Source organism: Nothoprocta perdicaria, unplaced genomic scaffold (assembly GCF_003342845.1).
Source record: "Nothoprocta perdicaria isolate Ctin4 unplaced genomic scaffold, notPer1 scaffold_23, whole genome shotgun sequence".
In the NCBI taxonomy this organism is placed as follows: Eukaryota; Metazoa; Chordata; class Aves; order Tinamiformes; family Tinamidae; genus Nothoprocta; species Nothoprocta perdicaria.
The window spans coordinates 1,616,757-1,642,572 of record NW_020455455.1 but is presented as its reverse complement, the minus strand read 5'-3'; positions in this window follow the sequence as shown (position 1 = coordinate 1,642,572).

The following is a 25,816-nucleotide window of genomic DNA, read 5'->3' as shown; positions in this document are numbered from 1 at the left end:
TTATTCAAGTTTAGTTCTATATCAATTAGCTTAGTCTTCTTGGATGCTGGATCTGAGACTAAAGTTAGCTTTATAAAGATCAATGCATAATCATTCTGAAAGTTATTTCTGAAGTTATTTATACCAAATATTCACAGGAAAATATTTGCTTAAGTGAATGATGTTCTTCTAGTAACTAATCCATTTTATCCTGTATTGAGAAATACATGATTGACGTGACTATGTCCCTTGATATGTGGAATCTGTACTCTCTAAATAGAAGAAGTTGTACTTACTGGCAGTGAAATGGTTGTAATATTGATGGGGTAATATGTTAAATAGAAAACTCTTGTCTGGAGTGAAAATTAACTGTTTTCCAGAAGTCTCAATCCTGGCAATGGATACAATCCTGTTTGGATACAGTTAGCAATTTTAAAGGCAATATTCTCCAATTCTAAAGACAGAGTGGCTTTCAATTCAATACTTTGGGCTTGACTCCATCTTTGTGTATTGATTTCCTCAAGTTTTAGTTAGCCACTGAGTATTTATTAAGGATAAAAGGAAAGGCTTTTGTTCTGAAGAAACACTACTTGATTATCTGTCACTGGCCTTTTGTCCTGCAGAATAATGGTCAAGAGAGAAATAGTTTGGATTTTTTTATTTTTTTTAAGTGCTTTGCTTTTACACTGTCATCTCCACAAGACATTTTCAGTCTAAGGAAAAACTTAAAGCGAGAGAAAAACTCTAGACTTCTGTATACTTTATTGCCTACTCAGTCTACTCAAGAACTTTCTTCTGCATACTTGTACACCAATAAATTTTGCAATAGGTTGCTGAAATTTCAGTAATTATGTTACTATATTAAGGGTGCATATTAAAAAAAAATCAGAAGACAGAAGAAAGGAAGAGATGGTAGATGGATAGTTCATACTATTCATACTAACGAGGAACTGCAAACCTTCAAAGAAGAACAAAACTACTGGTGATTAGAACGGCAGTATGAGGTGGCATAGATATACTGTTAGCTGGGAGGTAATGAGAAGTCACTTAAAGCATCTGGTGGTGTTCAGAAGGAGGCATGAGAAAGCAGATGTAATGCAGCAAGCTTGAGTAGAGCAGTAGAAGAATTAAGTATGCTGGATGAAGAAGGAAAGATGAGTGTTGGGTCATATGAAAGAGAGAAAGAAAAATAGCATGTCTGRGTAACTCCACTTTCAAATAGGCATTTCAACTATTTACCTTTATGAATACTAGAATAATACATAAAATTTAACTGTCCTGTCATTTTATACCAGATATAAGGACAGAGCATGAGCAAAGAAAGTCCATTTCCTCTCCTAACGTATATTTTATTAAATACATGCATGCTCAACTGTAGTGTCCCTCTGCTCCCAAGAGAGCTATGAGCGCTTGCCCTACTCACTGAAAGGCCGAGGCACCTGGGATGTGGAGAAGAGGCAAGCTCCAGAAGTGTGGGATAGATGAGTGGACAGTGAGATGGACTGAGAACTGGCTGGATRGAAGAGCTTAGAGGGCGGTGATCAGTGGCACTGAGTCCAGTTGGAGGCCTGTAGTTAGCAGTGTCTCTCAGGGGTCAGTTCTCGGCCCAGTCCTGTTAAATTTAAATCATCAACCACCTCGATGAAGGGACTGAGCGCCCCCTCAGCAAGTTTACTGATGATACCAAACTGGGAGGAGTAGCTGATACCCCAGAGGACTGTGCTGCCATCCAGAGGGACCTGGACAGACTGGACAACTGGGCAGTGAGAAACTTCATGAAGTTCAACGAGGCAAGTGCAGGGTCCTGCACTTGGGGAGGAATAACCTCAGACACCAGTACAGGCTGGGGACTGACCTTCTGGAGAGCAGTCCTGCAGAGAGGGACCTGGGYGTCATGGTGGACKACAAGTTGACCATGAGACAGCAGTGTGCCCTGGTGGCCAGGAAGGGCAATGGGATCCTGGAGTGCATTAAGAAAAGCGTCTCCAGCAGGTYGAGGGAAGTGATCATCCCCYTCTACTCAGCCCTGGTGAGGCCACATCTGGAGTACTGCGTCCAGTTCTGGGCTCCCCAGTACAAAAGGGATGTGGAGCTGCTGGAGAGAGTCCAGCGCAAGGCTACCAGGATGATCAGAGGCCTGGAACATCTGCCCTATGAGCAAAGGCTGAGAGAGCTGGGTCTGTTCAACCTGGAGAAGAGAAGACTAAGGGGGGACCTGATCAGTGTCTACAAATACCTCAAGGGAGGCAGTGAGGAGGAGGGGGTGGCCTCTTTTCAGTGGTGGACAGCGATAGGACTAGAGGAAACAGCCACAAACTGAAGCACCAAAAGTTCCACAGGAACTGAAGGAAAAAATTCTTAACAGTGAGGGTGACAGAGCACTGGATCAGGCTGCCCAGAGAGGTTGTGGAGTCTCCTTCTCTGGAGATCTCCCAAACTTACTTGGACCCAGCCCTGTACCACATGCTCTAGGTGTCCCTGGGTGTGCAGCAGGGTTGAACTAGATGATCTCTAAATGTGTGATTCTGTGATTCTAGATATCTCCTGTGCATTTGAATGCATTCAGGTACCTCAAACATGCTAGATTTAATTTTCTGTGCATAAAACCTACAACTTTTTAACAGCAAAGCTCTCCAACTTGTCCTACATGAAGCATAAGTCATGTTCTCACTTTTCTGAAACAAAATCCATGTAAACTAATGGGAAGGTACACCTGCTGTAAGTCTGTAGGTGGGCAGCTTGAAGCATCTTTCAGCTGCTCATGCATTCATAATGAAGTGCTTATCTAGCAAATAACAACAAATAAATAATTGCTATTTGTGACTACAAAGCACAAGCTGTAAACAGCACCCTGCTTTCTTGCAGTACATGCTAGTACTTACTGTGTGGCTGGGGATTTTGTACGCTATTCATAGGTGGAAATAAAAGCACAACCAACCTTAATAAGTAAGATTTGTTGCTAGGGTAGAAGTCTTTCACAGGATTATATGTAAAAATGAAATACAAAATAGATGCCTAAACTACTTGACAGAATCCTTTCCTGACAAGGTTGAGATTTATTTTTTTGCTGTTGCTTAGGTTCAGCAGATTCAGTCTAAGTACAGCTCATCAGCTTTATATTTCATCTGTCACTGGCTAAGCATATGTTATGATCCACCAGGCACCTCAGAGCCACTTTACCAGCCCCTTTTTAAGTCAGTTCTGTAACAGGATTTCCACTGGCGATGCAAATCATGTCTTTGCAACTTCATGTTAGTATGAGGGCTGTCTGACAGTCCTACACTGGGTCAGGGCAGAGGATTCAGCTCTTTGCTCCATATATAGATACTTGCACATGGCAAGTCCCAGAACTATAAGACCAAGAGAAAAATAAGCAATTTGCTCTTTCTCAAACAGGAAAGTAGTTTACTTTAGAAGGCATCTTTTATTTGAGCTACAGAAATTCCCTGAGTTTGGTTCTGCAGGGATGGACACACATGTGCCAGCACAGTCTCTGAGCTGCTCTGCACTCCACCTGCCCCAGGCATAGGAATACTGGCACAGTGGCAACTCTACTAGAGGCACAGGGATGCTGGCATGATGGTGGCTCTGTTGGACACACAGGAATGCTGGCACAACTGTAGCCAACATCCTGGCCCCAGCACAGCAGGGAATGTCGGGAGCCRAGCGAGACAATTCCCCAGCTCTGCACTGCCTCACTTCTTACAAAGTGATGCAGTTTTAATAGAATTTATGGATCCYGATTCCTAAACATAATATAAGCCATAGATAAGAACTTACTGGGAGAAGAGAGATGAATCAGACTTTTTAGACAGTGGAGGGGATTCTAAATCCATGCAAGTAAAAGCTTTGGACAAGATGACAACAGGATCTTGCCTGAAGCATGATCTGGGTATAGTTTGGGAATCTGGGCAAGCCAGACCAAAGTAAAGCCATCTTTTGAACCGTGAAAAGGGATACAGAGAGATACAGAACTGATGCTTAAATGTGTGCCACTGACAAGAATCTGCCATCTGACTGTTCTTTTAGCTTCATTCACGTCCAATTCAAGGATTTAAGAGCAACCATAACTTAACACACTTATTATCTCCAGGACAGGCCTACTGAGAGTAGGGCATTCTTTTGCACACACTGTTTTAAATCAGTTTTGTTTTACAGTGTTTCCAAAAATGTGTTCCTCTGTTCAATATTTCAGAGGATTTCTATGTGTTTATGAGTTAAGTAAGAAATACCTGGGAAGAACTCAGAATAGCTTACTGTTTCTTTCCTAAAACTTAGGCCTGGGTAAGTTTCTAGTAGAGGTTTAARCAAACTAAAAGACCTACTTTTTAAAAGACCTGTAGTTGAACTTAGCCCAGCTACTGCTACTAAAAGAGTTACAAGCTCACATACAAATTATTAGTACATTTTATGCTCATTAATTTTTCTTTAATTTGGAAGATGCCTAGAGCAACTTTCCACAGAAGCAGAATAAATACATTGGGAAATATATGACAAATTCATGCTATAAGCCACACATTAAAGTAAATAAATACCAATTTCACTTATACTGTATGCTTAAAAGAAAATGAACTGAGTGACATGTAGAAGGATAAAATATAAAGTCATGAGTATTGGCTGTCACTACAATGTGGCTTTTTCTCTGAAGCTGGTAAGTAGTCCTAATGTTGCTGAGTATAATACTATAGCAATTATTCATATCATCGTACCAATAAACACTGAGCAAACTTGGTCCTTAAATGCACTTCTCAAAGACATGAAACATAGTAGAATGATAGCACATGATCAAGCAGATGTTTAGTATGGGCTTCARTAGGAGCTTGCATCTCTAGATGCAAGAAGTCTTTGATCTCTAAATCAAAGCACAGTGATAATGAGTGCACTTGCTGCACTCTACCATAGTACAGCAGGTACATTTTGCTCCCTTGAAAGTTGAAGCCATTTAAATAAAACTTCAGCAATATTACTAATTAAGAAACTGTCATCTTATATTCTCAACCTTTAATATTTTGTTATATTAATTCTAGAACATCACCAATCCTTGCTCCCAAATGCTGTAAGGTCTATTCAYAGTCCAACTTGACACATTAATGTTCAGGCATTGTGCTCTTCAGACTGCTCAGGGGGTGCACAGAAAGCGAGGCTCCCTCCTGATGCTCCACACTACCTAACACAAGAACAAGAACACATTGACAACTTTGCCAATGCCTAAAGATGGTTAAAGGGTATATTAAGAACCTTCTTGTCTTTTCATGACTTTTGCCTTCTCAGTGCATTACATCTAGCAGAGAGGTTGCAGAAGGATCCAAAGGGCAAAAAAATAAGGACAAACAGAAACCGTGCTGTTTCACTTCCTTGCTGTTGAAAATTTAATTTATATTATTTGCTGTCATTCTGTCTCTTKTTCCGATGGGAAATTGTTTTTACACATTGTGAATATACTTATTTACACAAAAGATGATTTGACAAAGTTCTAAACTCCCCAAAGGCCTTCAGAATTAGTCGGAGAAAATGATATTGGTTTTCTAGGATGACATATTGAGTAGAATAATTGATTTCATTATTACTAAGTTTTTCCTGTGGCAGCACTAAGAACTAGTTGGATCTGCAACACCAAATAAACTGGTGTAACATTCCTGACTTTAATCTACGACTGATCTCACACATACTTTGTGTTCCACATCTTCCCTTACCCTACATAACCAACTACTGCTAGGCTAATTCACCAGTTAGCCAATTCCTCATTATTGCATAAAAACTTAAAATCAAACTGTGATAGCCTTGACTGCTCCACAAGCAAAATAACTCACAGAAATCTAGCTCTCCAGCTGTGYCTGAGCTAAAAAGATATACTATCAAAACTGACTTTTACTAAAACAGTGGAAGCCAGAGATTAAATTTGATCCCCRGTAATCCTGGGAGGAAGGATTTTTGAAGTGGTCACTGGTATGCATTTTCTTAATCTCCAGCAACTATCCCTATTCCATGCCTTCCACACATCAAGAWAAAAATTCCCATGGTATTAAATATGAGCTGCATGTTTTTTCCTCTGGAGGACTGAAGAGGTATTACTCACTAGACTTCCAAGCAGATATGACATCCAGCTCCATTTTAGAGAAATGGATATAACCTCCTATTAAAATAGGTTGGTTTTTGGTGAGTTTAAACCAAAGTTATCTTGTTCACAGAAGACAAATTTGCAGAGTCTGCATAAGGAAGTTGATTGGTACTCTGTTCGTAGATGTTCTTGTGAGCAGTTGTATCAGGATAAGATGCAAGCAGGAAGATTTGTTTTAAGTATAAGGAAACAAAACCATAACAAGAGTAGTTAAGCAGTGAAACAGGTTGCTCAGAGTGACTTGGGACAGCAGCACAGGGTTTTGAATCTGGTTGAGTTTTACAGCTCTGTTTTAAGCAGTAGATTGCACTAGATGACCTCTAGTGGTCCATTCCAAWTCACATTATTCAATACAGCCCTATGAACACTTGAAATAAAGGAATTTTATTCGCTTCATCAACATTAGARGGTATGCATCAATTTTTAAGTTCAGAATGATTGTTCTTTTTTTCAACTATGTACTGATGAAGACCGTTTCTGTAAGAAGGATATGTAGTAACAGGTGAAGATTTGTTGAGTTTAGCACTCAAACACTCCAGATTTCACTCAAAATTACTCCAGATTTCAAAAGATTTCAAAAGAAGAATTCTGCCTCCTGGATTTGAAAACTATATTAAACTCAGTGAGACCTAAAAATAAATAAATAGATAAAGAAATAAATAAATAAGTGCTAGTGAATATATAATAAGTTCCAGCCATTTTCACTGTCTTCACTGAAACTGCAGTCACACTGAAATGGTAGTAAAATATATTAGAGAGCTACACAAAAKCTTATTCATAAACAGTTTTATTTTGAATGATATTTCACTAACTATTATCTCAAGAACTCTTCAAAATCACTATTTTATTTTTATTTCTATTACCATAAGACTTAGAAACACGAGTGAGGACTATGTTGTACAGAGTACTTTATATCTTACARGGGATAATACAATCCCTGCTCTTAAGATAAGGAAATATGTCTATCCAAGAATAGATATATTCCCAGGAATTTTCGGCAACACTATGCTTCAATGAAGAAAAATTACATATATACATTAAGCAGTTAAGAAAGGAGATGCTTACTAAAAAATCTATAAAAAATCTATTTAATTTATTTCAAAAAATAGAAAAGTTAATATATATTTTTCTTTCTTTAAGTGCATTAGTATTAAACTGTTTTAAATTAAGGTGCATTTTAGTGGATGGATATTTGAACCGCAAATATGAGCCAACATTACTGTGAGGTGAATTCCTGTGTAGTCAGCTCCTCAGTTCTTTGCTTTCTAGTCAGATCTCTAATGATCTAGCCAGTGCAACTGTAAATTATAGATAGAATTAAATATGCTATATATTATAAAAGACATACTTTATTGTTTGGGGTGACTGCTGCAAACAAATTTCAGCTTTGTAAAACTCACTTTGAAAATGATTCACTGATCTCATTTTAAAAGTTGCATGAAAAATATCTGCTTATCATCTGGATAGTGTAGTTTTAATAGCATAGTCAAGTGTGGCACATCCAATATTCAAGTCCAATAAAATGAAGAGAGTGTGGAAAAATACAGAGGAAAATACTACAGGAAGTGAGCTTAACGYTTTAACTCCCCATTTTGCACACAGAATCTTACAATGAAACCACCAACCCATTAAAYTATATGAACCAAAAGATTGCAAAAGCTTCATGCAACTTGCCCACTGAAGGGATCTGAATAAATTAATAGCACAAGCATCCCAAATTAGGCCAGAAACTCTAGATTCAGAAAGTGAGAACATCTCCTGTAGCTGGAAGGTGAATTAAATTGACAGAAGAATAGAAAAGCAATATGAACAATATCTTGAGCTGTCATTTCTGATTTAGTACTAAATGTAATTATGATGGTACATTAAAAGAATAATATCCATGCTCAAAGTCCTTGAGCAATCATATATTCTGTAAAACTGGTTGGTGAATTTTTAAATCTACCTCTGCACCCCTTTTAAAAACTGTATGAATCCATCCTTTTCTATTACAGCAATACATAAATTTTATCAAATTGTTACAGAGAATTGAGAGATATACTGAATGCAGAGTACAACAGAACAGACTGTTCCTTTACTCAGTGTGTAACACAGGGAAATGACTTCAATTTTTGACATCACTGAAAATCATTATTATTTCCCTAAGATCAATGAAATTGTCAGAATTAGTTAAAGAAAGACAAATTTCTCTGATGGGAGCACTAGATCCAAGAAGAGATTCCTAAGCCATTGGATTTCTGGCTGACAAAATGTATCRATTAGTTGTATAGTCTGGTAGTTACAGTGAAAGTGAACATTTTTACTAGACCAGCTTATTAAGAGTTTATACTAGCTTATTTATGAGCGAAGCTCTGATAAAATTGAATAATGATTGACCAAACTGAAGAAACTAATGATTCTGCCTTTAAAGTAGTATATTAATATTGCAAGCTCACTTAGTCAGCTTGTTGTTTGGAAATAACCAAGATGTATGCAACTAGAAGCTGATTGCTAGACTGTGTTCTTTTTTTCTCCTAATTCAATAATGACTGACTTTTTCGTTTACTGGAAAGGTCAGAAGGCAGACAAGAAGGGATAACTGTGAAGCTGAACCATCAGTCACTTAAGATAAATGGTGTTGCTAAATAGACAAAAAGAATATGTAATATTTGGTGAGGCTAAAAACTATAACTTCTGGTGATACTGCAGCATAATCTCTTTCCAATGTGCTCATCTTAGCCAGCCTGCTGTGTTGTCAGCTGATATTACTGGGTTTCACAGCGTACTGAGCCTCTGCTCTATTAGTATGTGCTAACAAACAGTTTCTCCTGGAGGTGGAAGTACTTCTCAGCACTGAGAAGTGATTTCATGAGCCTCTCTCACAGAAGAGCAAGACCATATTGGGCCAAAATTGTTAGCAAATATTAAGTTCATAAAATAAATGCATTCTGACGTCAGTTCAGAGGAAAAGAACTGGAAATTGCTTTCAATCTACATTGGGAAAATTGCTTTAGTTAAAGACTATTGAGAAAAGGAGATATTTTAGAAACGTTGACTCATTCTGTTTTGACATTTCATTTAATGTCAACTTTTATTTTTATTTTGAAATGGCATTTTTCATTCCAAAATTGCCTTTTTCTAAAGGGAAGGTTAACATATATTTCAACTGACATCTACAGAGATGTATTTGTTTGAGGTTCTTTCCCTAAACAGGCTTCAAATTTACTTTATTCTTTTTTTTTTTTTCTGGAAACCAAAGCAAAAACTCTGTTACACGACAGGCTTTAATTGAAAGGAGATCTTTGAATTTCACTTCAGAAGAAGGCTACAAGAGCATGATATTTTGTTTTTAAAAAATGTTTCATAAAGTCTCCTGCCCTGTTATTCACCTTTTCCATCCTTCAGACCTGACTGACTGTCTTCCTTTATCTCAGATACATTCCTCATTTCTGCTCGTAGGGATAAAGATCTGCCTCCAAGCAGAAGTCTGGTTGATGTTTTCCTTCCTTACAGTAGATCTACTGAACCCATTTATGTTTCACCTCTCTCAAGCTGTTCCCATCCTTTCACCTRGTGGGTCTCTGGCCATCATGTCCCTTGGGTCCAGGTCAATTCCACAGCCTCCTTCTGAGTGACAGCAGGTTCCAGTTCAGTGAAGTGTTAATAGTGAACAATGAAAATAATTAACCCATCCAAGCACCCATACACATCACTAATTAGTCTAGGAGAAGCAGGAAGCAGACAGTATGTTCTGAACAAGTTCTATTAATGAAGACTGGTCTGACAGAGGCTATTCTAATTGCAGCGTACTATGTCTAATCTAATTATGCTAATAGTTTATTTGCACTCTAAATCATTGCTGTCAGCTGAGGTATTGAAATSTGGTGATATCAGGGAGTGCTAGTAAAATCTAATGAGGACACCTCTTCTCCCTCTGTGTTCTTGTGTTCTTTCTTTCTGAGCATGAGTTTTGCATTGCCTGGAACACAAGGCTGGGTGGGAATTCTTTGATGTAAATGTTCTTTGGAGTATTTTCTTGGAAAAGACCAGTTCATCATCATAGTGTTTACAGTAGTTTATTTGTGAGGGTTCTCAGGTAAGGAACATCTCACTAACTTGTTCCTTCTCTGGACAGTACTACTGACTTAGTCTTCAATATTTCTCCTAAAGTCATGACCAAAGCACTACCACTTATACCACCTACACAGGGAATAGTCATCACTAAATGTTTTTTTGTTTGTTTGTTTTTKGTTTTTGTTTTGTTTTTTGCAAATATATTCTCAAGACCAACTCCTAGAACAGCCCTTGCCAAATAGGCAAGGGGCAACATGACACCTRCTGCACTCTACTTAATACTGTTGGAAAGAAGATAGATTCAGTATTTGAAAGAATCCTGATGCTGAAGGAGATTAAGGGAGGGGAGCACAAAAGCTTGAAACCCTACAGTCAGTGTCAATAGCTGACTGCAGCATATTGCAAATTAGTAGGCAAAAAGGATTCAGAAAAATTGAGACTATTCTTCTTCATGTAAGATAATCAGTGAAAGGTGAAGACAGTTTCTTTGACAATAAACCAAGAAGACAGGGGAGGTAACTGCTGCTATGTAGCAAACAATCACTAAAACCAAGCCTTACAGATAGATTTTTACTGATTGTATAAAAAGTTTCCTAAAAATGGGTTTGACTTCACATTGCATTTTAAAATTATAATTTTTAAATCAATGTTGGTAAGAAATAATAAAACAGATAAAACCCAAAATCCTTGAACACATCATACGGGGTACATGCATACAAAACAACTCAAAGGTAAAATAAGTGGCAGTGTTAGCAACACTCCTAAATTCTGCTCAAGTAAATTATGTGTATTCAAAATTGCTTGAACAAAGAATGTGAGTATGTGTCCAACGTATGTGCAGCCAGTATAGAAAGCCTAGTGGAGAAAGAAGTGTGTATGTAGCTGGAGTCAACAGGAAAAGGACCCTTTGTATCCTGTCTCTCTATCACTCACGAAAGGAAGAAGCATGTATAAAAATATTTCCATTTCTAGAGTGAATGAAAAAAACAGTACTGGAGGAATTAATTGACTTACAGTCTTGAGATGTTCTGCAGAGAAGATTCACATTCCCAGAAAATCAGACTGATGAATGTTTAACTGTAGGAAAAAAAGCTTTSAAGAAGCACCTTTTTTTTCAAATCTGAAACAAAGAGCTGTGAATGACATCCTTCACTCGAGCAATTCAATTTAGCAGTCCTCTTATACCATTTACCCAGCTTTCTATCATAGACAACCATGACGGCGGCAGAGATATATGCCTACAAACCAGCTGCCCAGTCCCATCTGTGGCTGGCAGTGTAAGATATCAGGAATGCATGGTTACTTCTTCCAGAAAAATTGTGCCTGAGGTAGAATATTGAAGAAATGATGCATAATCATAGAGATTTGCTGGGCCCTAAACGCCTCCCCAACTGAATGSGAAGGGCTGTTTATCTCCTGCATTTAGGTAGTGGGAAAATTTTCACAGTGGCAAAATCTCTTACTGCAGCCTAGATGCTTAAAAGAATCAAATTTCTCTCAGAATCATGATTTAATTGACCTGTATTTATAAAAATTCTTAATAAGTGATAAGTCCATTTCTATAGGAGATACAGATGATCCTTACTTATCTAAGTGCCAAAGATCATGTTGTTTGAGAGATACCATGGAGCATGTACTTCCATCAAATTATTTAAGGAAAGAAAGCAATTTACCATTCAAGATGAAATTCTTAATGAATAGATTAAATRCCACAATACAGACAAGAATATTCAAAACCCAAACTTTGCTGGAAGACAGAGTAGAAAAGACTCCCAAAAGTTTCCAAACACAATCCCACAAGTTGGAAGACCAAGTCCATTAAAATGGGGGGAAAAAAAATGGAGTGCTTGTTCTATTTCACTTTAAAATGGCTCCTCTCTTTTAGAGAACAAAATAATTTTCCATGTTGGTAAAATTTTCTAGCCACTGAAAATATTTAAATCCTGCTTACTGTGGACAAGGTGCTTGGAATAGTGTCCTTGGCATCAAGGACATTTTTTTCCTCACACAAAAGTTTGTCCAAATTTGTCATATATCAGGCTTCCCTACAAAATATATGCTTGTGAAATCCCAATAAGACTACAATAGGCACTCTTCAGCAGCTCCATCTTCTAAGGATTTCTTATTAACATATGTCTTCCTCTTACATGCATTTGTCAGGCAGTTTAGGTCACAAGAACTCTAGGATGTACAGTCAAGGAAGGATCTTTTTATAAAAAAGATCTACTAGGAAGTTCCAGAAACAAGGTTCTCCAAGGCTCCCTAATTTGATCCCAGTAGGCATAATGTACACTTCTATCCTACCTTTCCAGTGATTCCCTATGAGCAACCATATGAATTCATGTTGGGTAGTAGTCATTTGTTTCTAAGATACATGCGTCATGTATTGCAGGAGATGGAAGACAGGCATTGAATCAAAAGGCAGAAAAAGGTTAAGGGAGAAAAATAGTATCCTAGATAACTGGATTCTACATTATGCCTGCTGTTGGAGGTAAGTAAATCACTCACAGAAACATCTCATTCTCCTACTTTAAGGCTTTAGACACTTGACATCGAGTTAATAAAAAGTGTTGAATGCTTACTATTGCAATTGAAATTAATGACAACCAAGTTTTAAAAATATAAAATATTATAAAAATATGAAATGTCCTCAAGAAAAAAAAAATCAAAAAAAAAACAAATAACAACAATAAAAGCAGCTAAAACCTCCTTTATCTTGAGAATAAGTCCATAGTTTTACTGTATCAGTAACAACCAGAAGACAACCAACCATGGCTTTCAGAAATTTTGAGGAAATTAATGTAAATCAGAAAGCTGCAAGACAATATGGAAGATCAATAGGCTGGAACTGTACCTTAGATCATAACTCTATGAAAAAATGAATTCAAGGATGGAGATCTCCTTTTAACTATTTACTGAAGAGCTAGTAAAAACGAGATTAGGATGCATGATTTTCTAAAAGTATGAGTCAGTAATTTCAGGCCTATTGTAACACATGTGCTGCAAACAGACTTGGTTATGAAGATACTCACACACTCAGTATTTTTGAGGAGCTGAAGCCCAATGCTCCTGTGATAAAAACACCAACCTCTGCTGCTAGTTCACTGAAACACAACTCAGTCACCTGACGCGATAATAAATTCTCTTCCTCTGTGGAGTACTCACTAGAAAACAATATATCACACTACTTCATTCCAAAGGGACCAATATACTCCTAAAACCAGGTATCACTAAGCTGAAAACTTCAGATGGTCAAGAATATGAAAAATACATTTTCTGTAAAAAAAAAAAAAAAAAAAGGTATCACTAAGCTGAAAACTTCAGATGGTCAAGAATATGAAAAATACATTTTCTGTAAAAAAATAAAAAAAAAAAATCCACAGCAAAGGTGGACACAGCAAACCTGTTTTAGGTTTTCCTAAATCTAAATATTTCATTTGTCAAACTGAACTGAGCTGCTATTTGTCTGCTTTAATACACTATTCGTTTTCCTAAGGAATAAACTCCCTTGGTGTTGATCTGGAAGAGTTGTTTTCYTCTTGATGCAATTGAAGAAAAATAATAAAGCAGTATCTTTATAGGTAATTGACTACTTAAATGCAACCATTTTTGAGACAACATGCAGTTATTTGTGAGAACAATTTACTTGTCATAGAGCTGTGTGGATTATTCTACTAGAATTTCATAACTTGCTTTTATGTGTATGTGAAGGCACATGTGATTCAAGGGACAAATATTTCTTTCTTGGTGCTCTATTTAAGTATTAACACTATCACTTAACAGAACAGCTAATTAAGTTATCACTTTTTATTTACTGTGACAGAGAACATACAATGATCTCTTTCTGCAGTAATATGAAATATTGTAGTTTGTACTATAGAGCATAGACGTATTGTCAACACAAAAAATACTCACTACAGATGGAAAATAGAATATTTGACAAGCAAAAGACTGATCTGTTTTTGTTGGTATTTTAATTACATATTTTATAAAAAGTTCACCTATCAACCCTTTATAAAAAGTTCATGTCCATCTTATATATCACCCCCCTGACGAAAATTACTCAGAGACCTACCTGACATAGCACAAACAGCCTAGTTCTCAGCTGTTATAAATCAGCAAGGTTCAGAACCGAGGATCAGACCTAAAAAGAAACCTGAGAGTTTGAAAGGATATTTCTTTACCAATGCCCTCTTGATACAGCAATATATTATTACAGATATATATATATACAGATATATATACAGATACATATTAGTATGTGATCATTCTTCTCTTTAAACAGATTGCTTTGATTTATTGCAGGAATGTAGGTGAAAAATAAAGAAATCTAATAAAACAAAATTTTACTTAAATTTCGGTGAACGGTATAGCAGAGCTCTTCACATGTCTGTATCTACCTAGAAGGTGAGGATTCCATTCTGGAATAGTATGATCCATTTTTTAAATCCAAAGTAAGAAACGGTAAAGAAAAGCAGATCATGTATTGAGATGTAATGAGTACTACCATTGAAAGAGTCTGGTTTCTGATGAATTTATATTTCACGTAATTTTAGATCTTGTGGGCTATAATCTATAGTGGAAAACAAGTGAGCTCCAAATTTTGTACAGAAAATTTGGTACATTGAAGTATGCAGTAGCCACACCTTAGTTTCATGTTAAACTGGGACGTCAGATCCCAACAATGGTTGAATACACCAGGGATTGCGGATATGCTTATGCTTTAATATGTTTGATATCTAAAGTAGTGCATATTCCTGTTGCTCTGCCCCTCCTCAGGTCATTCACTTAGGATTTTCTGACATTCAGCAACAGGCAAGTTCATACTGTAGCCTACCCCTCAACTGGGTCACTGCTAAAGACTTTCTCCTCCCTCTGGACACAAGCTTTGAGAGACTAATTGTTTTTCAGGCCTCTGTGTCTGCAAAATTTGGCTGAAGTATTTTAGCAAGGGTCAGACTTTTGGTGAGTGGAGAAAAGGGGAAGGTACAGGCAAAAATCGCTCACAAGTGCACTCTGAAATAAATAAATAAAATAAATACCATGCATAATACATTACGTAAAAGCTGCAGTGTGTATGCTGAAGAGGTAAATATGCTGTATCCGTATATTATCAGATAACATGCAGAAACAAACAAATACATTATTCATGACAAACTGCAATGATTAATGTGTCTCCAAATTCATTCTGTTTTCTCTTATAGGTATAAAGAGATTAGTTTGTTTAAATGCATGAAGTGTGGCTTCACAGAGTTTAATAAATAATTTTAAATACCTCTTCAACATTGGAAGAGTCAAAATTTCCCCTGAATAACTCCACACTGAACCAATAGACTTTTGCTGATCTAAATCAACAGAGAACACCATTTACATGCTCCTGAAAGATGTAGTAGGTGATGAAATTCCCACATTTGCTTTCAGGCACAGGCATAGAAAATGTTATTTAAACTACTAGCCATTATGTATTGGTTTCAAATCTTATATTCATAATTATATATTTTGTAAAATTTTATATATTTATATAAAATATATTTATGTCCTTATTACAGGGCACTGCAGATAAAAGAAACAATGTTAAAACAGACTARTACCTAGCTACTGATTAGGGCTTCTCTATGTTATCAGGTCATTATGATAGTCTGCACTATCATGTAAAAGYACATGTCTTCTGGTGTCCTGTTACCCTCATAAAACATCTTCCCAAAGACCAGGCTCACGCACTACCCACACGTAGCCCTGGTGAAGCCCTCAGCAGGATCCTCCTTTAAGCAAGCATAGAAAGCTCTTCTAGACTCTTTCCCCACATCTCCATGGGCCCGTTTTGATTCCCATAGACAGTTTCAGAGATAACTTGCAGGCCTCTAGGCAGCCAACATACTCCTGTGCCTGCAAAGAGTTGTTCAAAAYGTTACTATTCCAGTCCTTTGTACAAATTTTCTGAATATTTGAACAGAACATTTTTCATTACATAATTTTAATTTATTTTTAAATACATGTTTATGTTACTTCAGTTGGCTATRAGCTGATGTTCCCCTTATACTGTGTACCTATTGCCTACAGTTTGTGTTTTATCTCTACTTAAGCACATCATCTTCCTTGCCTACCAAGGCAAATACACACAAATACCCCAAACTATCCAAATATGCATTGACAACCTGTTTCCTTTGCAGATAGCAATCTTTTCCTTTTGGACATGTATATTAAACTAACACATAACAAAATGCAAGGGCACCAGTTTGCAGTGCTGATAATTCCCAGCTCAGGGGTTTGGAGCTTCTAAATGTTATTTCAGGCACCAACCCCACAGCTTTGTCTTTTCCATTCCATTTCTGAACTTAAAAACACGCACAGTCTAATGCCACATASACTGAACTCTAGCCGTGACAAAGATGTACCACATTTCAAGTTACAGCAGGGTCCTTATTGGCATCACAGTGCTAGGAATTTACTTGTACTTCAGCTCTACTGTCATGTAAACTGAAATCCCACAGAGCACTGATATTAACATGATYTAGATTTGAGCAGATAAACAGACAGATAAACCCCTCAAAAAAGTGCAAAAACAAGTGAGGGCAGCATGACTTCTCAGGAGCAGCTGCAGAGTATCTGCATATTGCTCTCAATAAATGGCTTTTTTTTTTTTCTATCTTCTCAGCTTCCTATGAGATAAAAATCTTCAGATCACTATCATGCTGTAAAAATATTATTATAGATCTGGATCATCAGAAGATGCACCAGGAAATTTGCAGTAACTGCCCATTGTTATCCAATGGCTTAAAATTTATAAAAGGTTCCTCTATCTACCAAGTATTTTTATTTAGATATCCTCAGTTTAATATGTTATATATATATATATAGATGCTTTATTTATCTCTTCTCCCTTAATATTGGATACTAAAGGAGGATTTTTACCCAGAAGAGTTCTGGGGTTTTTGTTTGTTCATTTGTTTGTTTGTTTTTGAAAGGGGTGGTGGAATACTGTGTGGGCTTGATATTGCATTTCCACATTGCAAAATTGCATTACTATTGCTTTTCCCTGAAACTTGGCCTGTTTCTACTTTCTGAGTTAATTTTGTTTGGACTTCTTCTAACATTTAATAGATGCCAAAGAAAAGTCTTTTCCTCTTTCCAAAAGAATAAAAACAGACTCAAGTGATAATTATCTCCTTTTTGAGCCTTCACTGATTAAAGCTCAACTTTTGCTCAAGGGAGATATTTCCTCAAGAAAAATATGCCAAGTCCAAGTCAGTCGCAAATGACATCCATAAATAAATAAATAGCATATAAGTCAGACCTTTATCTAAATTTCATTGAATACTGTTTCCTGCACGAAGAACATCAGTAAGTATGCAGTTGGGGCTGTTATATTTTGCTCTCAAAAAGTTTTGTCAACGACCAGTTAACTGAAATTTCTCTGCTTAATTATCTGTTACTATTTTAGCAAATTATACTAAAATAATACCACGAGTGTTGTCTTCTGGATCTTTCCCAAGAAACGCRTGCTAGATTATTGCAATAAACTGTTTATCAGGCCGTATCTTAAATCCATTTGGAAACTAAAGCTACAACAAGAGCTCTTGGGAGGAAATTATTGTCACAACATACCTTCATTGGAATTCACAAATTAGTTGAAATCAGAATACTTCCTGGCATAAGGCTGAGTTTTGCAGAATTCTGCCAAAAACTAGAAAGTTGGGTGGGTTTCCACTGACAGATTGCTTGCCATCAGGTCAGTTTATAAAAGCCTGCAAAGGCTTACGGGCAGCCAAGATTCCTGGCCTCATCTGCTCTAGAGAAGCACAGTGCTTTACACTTCTACTTTTCTTTACAGACAGAAGCAATATCAACATTTGAAATCCCAGTCTCCACAAAGCCAAATTAAACAGTGCATTTCATAGGACATACTGGTACTCTAAGCAGGATATCAACCTTGTATTTACACCCACCACCTGGGTTTCACGCTCCACAGAGATCCTTCAGGGGAGCCTCCATGGCTAGTCATTGCTGCCAATAGATACAAAACAGACTGGTCCTTCATTCTTTCTCCTATGTTGATTATTCCTTGCTTTCCTCCCTTCACCCCATGCAGCAGATKACCTGGCAGAGGCACATGCAATTCCATCCTCTCAGCCTTTGCTGTTGTGGGTTTCCATCTTCACAATGATGAGTTTAACAGTCAAGAGCTTCAAAACATGGTTCCTTACCCACCCAGAGCTGTGGTCCCAGGCACTGGGGATCTCTACAGGGCAYTTGCTGGGTTTGTGGTGGAATTTCATCTTGGCTCTCCACTCTGAGCTAAATGAATCTAAGATTTTGAAAATAATCCTCGAAGTCTGCATATACAATTAGGCACATAAATAGCTTTCCAAGCATYTATCCAGTGGCAAAACTGTCCCATCATCTTGGCCAGTGAGGAATCCTGAGCTGCACTTAGGATGCATTGTAAAGAACTGCTTTGACGGAATGTAGAGAAATATTTGAAGGTTGTTAGTATATTCGGATTTTCTCTCATTCCTTTACAATGTTGATTTAGATGTAAATTTATTGTGTAATAGCAAAGTAATCCTTAATAAAGACTTAATATAAATATCTTTTGAGTTCCCAGAGTTAGTTCCATCCCAAAATTTAAAGTCAAACAAGAATGGATTAACATACTTGTAACCTTTCTATCAGGAGTTGGATGGAAAGAACAATGTTCAAAATTGAAAGAATCACTTACAAAATATTTTATAAAACTTTATCTGTGGAAAATTCAAACTAAGTTTTTTATGTTCAGGAAGCTAATTTTATCCACTGACACACATGAATTTCTTGCCTTAACAATACATACTATATTAAACATACTACATTAATAATAATAATATAATTATAATAATAATAATAATTAGTATTTTAATTAATAATTATTTATAATTATTTATAATAATAATAATGCACTACATACTATACTCAAATGAGAAAAGTAAAATAYTAGCCAAGTAGATAAACAGGACATTCATCAGCTGTGCACAGGAAAGCACTGTATCTTATTCAATAAGCATAACAGTTTTATAGTCCTGTCTTGGGGAGGTAAGTGATAAGGCCCATTGTCTGCCTTACCTCATGTGCAAAAAGCTTCTGCAGTCTTAGATATCGAAGCTCAGCTGGATTGCTGTGKCCTGCCTGCCCTCCTCTTCCCCTTCCCACTTCATGCTCCCCGCCCTGCTTGCCTCACCAGGCTTTTCCAGGGGGACTGGTAACTTCCATTAGCCACCCCTTGCAACCTGCAGCTCTGCTGAATAGCCACTGCTTTTCTATTTCTAGTTCTARATAAAAAAGCATATATAATATTGGAAATTATCATAATTTCCTCTCGCCAGGGCAGCCCATTAACACAGCTATCTGTTTCTTAGTTGACAGAAGATTCCAAAGCAGATCCTCCTACCTTTCCATTTAAACAAATATTCATACAGTTCTCCAAAGAGTTTTTAATTTTTCAAAGTGTTCTTTTCTATTGCAGCTCTGGATACCGTATAAGTTGGATGACCACTTATAACAGGAATAGCTTCAGACCAAGCATGGCTCAGCTTTATTCATCTCTTTTATTCTTCTGGCATTCCTCATTTTAGGAGATGTTTTTCTGCCTGRAATACTTACAGCTGTTTTTGCTTTAAATTAAAGCTTCAGTCATTAGTCTTTCACATTAGATTTGTATATAAGCAAATATAGAAAAATGTAGMAAGTTGTTTGAATAATGCAGTCAATACTTTGAAGAGCATTTGAGTCATGTGCAATTCCCCGACCTGAGGATACAATTACCTAGTGCCAGGCAAGTTCTCTAATGAATACATATCATTCCAAGAGATTTATCAGCTGGTACAATTTCCCAACACGTGAAATATAAAAGTGCAGAGAAAAAAAAAGAAAGGGATACACATGAGGCTTTGGGGAGAATGTTGTGTCTCAAAAACAAAGAAAAGGGACTGAAGGGTCAGAGCTCTCRCTTCTGGATGTTCCTCAGAATGAAGAAATAAAAGAAATGAGCCTGCTAGAATAGAGTTTTGGCATTAGGAAATTGTGTCTGCAGAAGGGTCAGCTCTGAATGCGAGTAATACATAGGAATGACAAATCTGAAGGGGAAGGAATTATTTTTAACTGAAATGTCTGTGATGAATAAGTTGTGGGGATATTGAAGGCTCTGCTTTTATCAAAGGCCAGAGGCTGCCTGCCACAGTTGCCGGGAATAAGGGCAGAGGCTGCCTGCTGTAGCTGTTAAGAATAATAGGCTAATTCACGCCATGAGAAAAATCCCTCCAATTTCAAAAAGTATATATGTTGAAACTTAGAGAACAACAACAAGATCGCATGATAGCAGTGGTGTGCTTCTTGTTGTTGTGCACCKAACACACAGGGGGACTTGAAGGAGATTCCCTAACACAGCATGTCTCCCACAGCACAGTGTTAGCAACCCATGCACTACAAAGTGTAAGATCACAGAACCACGAAATGGTTAAAGTTGGAAGAGACCTCTAGAGATCATCTAGTCCAACCTTTCTATTCCAGCACCTGGAGCACGGGGCACAGGGTGGCATCCAGATGTGTTTGGAAGATCTCCAGAGAAGGAGACTCCACAAYGTCTCTGGGCAGCCTGTGCCAGGGCTCTRTCACCCTCACAGGAAAGAAGTTCTACCTCACATGGAGATGGAACTGCCTGTTTTTCAACTTACACCCCTTTCCCCTTGTCCTGTCACTGGCCACCACTGAGAAGAGTTTGGCCCCATCCTCCCTACGTTYTCCCCTCAGGTACTTATACATATTGATCGGATTTCCTCTCAATCTTGTCTAGGCTAAACAGGCCAAGCTCCCTTAGACTTTCCTCATACAAGAAATACTTCAATCCCTTAATCATCTTTGTTGCTCTCCACTGGACTCTTTCTAGAAGCTCCACATCCCTCTTATGCTGGGGAGCCCAGAACTGCACACAATATCACATGCTTTGCTGCAAGAAAAAGGGGGTAAATAACATTTAGGGTAGGGTTGCATGTTTTACTTCCTGGGGAGCTGCTTTCCTGTCAGCCAACGCAGAGTCAGACCTATGGGGCCCATTCTGGCCGTGAACCTATGGTGCCCCCACATCAGCTCCACACTGCACTGCAGAGTACCAAAGACTTTGGCAGCAGGCCCTGTCCCAGGGCCCTTCATGTCTTCCTTGAGGGAAGAGTAGCAGCTGTCCACCAGAACGTGCTGATGTGGATGTTAATGATTCACCTGCCAAAGCCAGCAGCCCAGCTATGGTTGTCCCTGCCAATGCTCTCAGAGGGAGCACAAAGCAAAGGAGAGAGTGGGCAGCCTTGCTCTGGTCACAGTCAAGGGAAGTTCTTTCCATGATTAAATGAAATTTTTGGCCATCTCTGAAAATCGAGAAAATCTGTCTAATGACTAAGAGTAAGGAATTGAGTATATGGGTGAGGGATTCCTATATGAAATGTGTCATATTTAAAGAGCTACTATATAGGAGAGCTGCATTCTTGGTTAAGTTTTGTGCCTTCGAGTTATTTTTAGCTTTCCTCTCAAAAAATTCTTTTGCTGTTTTCTTCACATCTCGCTACTGCTGAAAGGCAATTTAAAAAAAAAAGATAATGATAGATCAATAGCAAGCCTCTACTAGAAGCATCCCTCACTGTACGTTGAACATTGAGCTGAACACACCCAGAGCACCAGGTACATGGGGGCATCTTAAGTAGCAATCACATTCAAAACTGGTTTACGCCTGCATCTAGTCACTAATCTGGTGGTTGCTGCACATAAAAAAAAAAAAGGTAAACTTGAAGAATAGCATCCTACCCATTGTTAGCAAGGACAGATATGAAAGTAGCATAGTTTGCTAGGTGACAGGTRAGCAGTCAGGTGAGCAGTAGTTAAATAAAAAGTGTTAGTTTTATGTAGTAGTTACATAAAAACTGTGGTCAAAATTKAATGGTCTGGACATCCAGAGTAATTCTTCTCTCTTGGGGAGACTCCTAGATCTTGAGAGGATTCTTCTCCAAAGATGCAAGCACCCAAAGATCCAACATAAGGCAAGTTCAGCCACTATGATCAAGCAAGCCAGATCTCACACTCCAGTTATTAATAATTCAAGTCTTAAATAGTAGACAATGAAGAGAAAAATTTTAAAAGTAAATAAATACCGTTTTTGGATGTAAACTTTATCATATTATGCATGAAGGACAATCACACTTTCTTATACGCTTATTCACAGATTAATATATGTCCTACATAAACATTGGCTAGCTATTTTTTCATCAGCAACCATCTTTCTATAGAGCTTCCTGCCAAATGAAAATAAATTCTCCAACAGAGTAAATGAGTTTTTTTTTTTTTTTTGTTATTCTTTGTCACTCTTGTTTTTTCTCTATAGATTGCTTTAATAAAAAATACTGAATTAGCCAAACAATTTAAAATGGTTTAAAGGTAAACTTTGTGCTCTAGATKAAAGTAAACTAAGCATCAACTTCAGACAGGAAGATTTTTGATTGATTTTATAAGTTTTCTATTTTACAGATATATTACGAAATGCTCATGAGAATTCTGCTACTGAATGCAACTGGTATTCAATAGAAAAAAAAGATATTCTGAAGCTTTCTATAAACAGTAGAGTTTCAACCAGCTGCTTAGCTTCTGCTTCTGCAAAAATAAAATCATTTTGAACTTGTTCCAAAAGAATTTGAGAAGTGTAAAAGGAATCAACCACTCTGAAAAGCTGAGACAACAAACTTTTGACTTTCAGTTCAAAGCCAGCCCTTATTTGCAAGAAGCTTTTGTAAGAGACCTGTGCAGTCACAAACTTGTTAGAACTCTCCCAGAAACACTGAACAGAAGTGAGGAGTGAGAAGCAGTTTAGTGATTAATAATGTACATTTAGGTGTCTAGAAGAAGATATTTACAGTGTTTGCTGGATATTTAAGTCCTATGACAGCTTATGGAGTTGATATACAGTCAGTGTGGGAGCCCAGAGATTAAGAGCTCTTTGGGCTCCATTGTCTGTACTGATTTCATCTCCAATGACTGCAACAGGAGCCTAGACATGTGGCTCACATGCAGATAGCTAGGTGTCAATTTGTGAGCTGCACTCCACCCAAAGTGTCTCTCCTTCAGTGGAGATATTTTGCTTCCAGGTTGTGGCATTTTGCAGCTGGACTAGGATGATGCACTGACGAATAGAGTGCTTCAGCATCTACTTCACTTATCTAATCTCTGTGTGTTCCCCAACTAATTAACTTTTCTTCTCCAGAGATATCAGGCTGATACTTTCCATGGGCAACATATTGACTTTTTAAATGAGTCATGATCCTTCTTTACGTTGCCTGAAAATGTAAAGTGCTGTTGCATATGACAGAATAGGCACTTCTGTATGCCTCATAGCAAGGTGTCTTTGAACTCATGTAGGCCTTAAAGCAGGATTTCTCCATTTTCAAATGAGAAAGCCTAGCAGGAGAGCTTAAAARGCATTTAGTACCCAGTCTCATCACCATCTGGTCAAATCTGATTATTATACAATCGAGCAATCTCCTGCTAGCTGCACCACAGGGGAATTTCTTAAAAGGCCTGCCGTTCACCATCTATAAATGTAGCAGGGAATAAGTGGAGTATATGACTGGAGTTTTCTGCCAAAAACAGGGATGCCTGGTATGGTCCAGAGATACTGATTTTTCCACATCTAAAACAGAAGATCTGTGGAAATAAATAACTTACACACACACACACACACACACACACACACACACACACACACACAAAAGCAGATTTTTACTTTCACTCAGGCACCTCAGCCATATATAATATTTACATCTCTACTATAAATTGATCTCCCAGTGCCAATATATGTGGTAAACGGTTTCCTTTAAGAGAACAGATGCTTCATTGTTAATAGTAGCTTCAAACATTAAAAATTAAAAGTAATTTGCAAAAGATTGCATGTTCAACCCCAAATATTCACAGCAAATATCAGAAACTATTAATTCAGTTCCAACCCATCAGCATCAGAATTGATKATCTGAAGTTCTGAAGCAGAAGTTGCAAAAATGCTAAAAAGAAAATATTTAAACATTAAGTTGTATGCATATTATCATTAATTGTTGTTTTGAAAGAAAAAAAAAAGGCATAGAATAGTATTTTTACACATAAATAAATACGAAAAAGAATGGCTTGCTGTGAATACCATAAATCTGGAAAAGAATAGTCATCAGCTACAGCACAGAAGAAAAAGAAAGAGCGAAACTGTGTATTTGTCTATTTTACTATTTAGGAAATTATACAGAAAATCATCTTGGAGGACTGTGATGCCAGTATTGCARTATAATAATAGCACAGCTAATTGTTTATATCTTTCATATTAAATGATGTATGCTTCAATTGTGATCGGTTCAGTTGTGATTGGTTCAATGTCATAATTTTCTCAATCAATTTTGACCTGCTTTCAAGCTTTGGAAAATGTCTTCTCCTTTCACTTAGAACTATATCACACAACTGCAGTGGTTGTTCCTTTCCTACACAGTAAGAATCACTAGGGCTATGGAAGATATTAATAATGTAATTTTATCTCCCTCTTTCACTTCTACATACCTTAACTAGCAACTTTGSAGGGGCTTAGTTAAGAGTATGTAAAAACCAAAACCACTTTTAATTACCAAGTGCATAATTTAGCTGATTCCTAAACAACAATGTCAATACAACAAAATCCTAGTGATTTATACCAAATCAAAACAACTTACATCACAAGTTCACATATAATAATATTCTCTTCACATCTCTTCACAGTATCATAGAACAATGCCAAGTTCTAGGGCTAGTATATTAGAAACATATTCCAGACTCACCCACCTTCCCAGCTACTCCCCTTTGCAGCAAAGCCATGTGGGCCCGGTGAATGGAAGACTCAGCTTAATGACAGATAGTAGGGGAAAGGCCAAAGTAAACAATGCCTTCTTTGTCTCTGTCAAAACCTAGTCCTAAAAATATTTATTTCCCAAAATGTGCACAGTCATTTGTTGAAGGGGCAATATTCCACTRGCTACACTTTGAAAATATGTACTTTATTTACATAAGAACCTAGAAAAGTAATACAGAAAGATACACAACTGATAGCTAGCATGTTTTGAACTAACTGTTATCCCCACATTCTCTAAGATCATTGTGATTATTCAACAGTAAAAAATTCTCTAGTAGGTGGCAGATGTCAAAAAACACTGTATTTTCTTAAATAAACTGTCAAAATTCTAAAATAAACGCTCATATATGTTAAAAGTATTTCTTTTCAAGTCTTTGGACAATTTAGTAGACAGCATAGACTATGTTCTTGCTTGATTTGTTTTGCTTTACATTTTAGTTWTTCTGCAGAAATGTCTGTCCTGTGAAATTTCAGCTCATTGAAGTTTTTTACCTTATTCTCATGTAACCAAAATAGAAGCAGGAAACTTTATAATCTTTGCTTCTTGAATTTTGATGATTTGTGCTTTTTACTGTTAATGCAATTTCTATGTTTTGAGCAGCAGTGCTGAAATGCGAAGTCTAAAGATAGTCATCTATCTTATTGGTTGCATATGTAGTCGTCTATTTATCCTAATGGCATCTATTATTTTCATATCATTGCTATATATATTCATATATATATATATAYACATATATTTT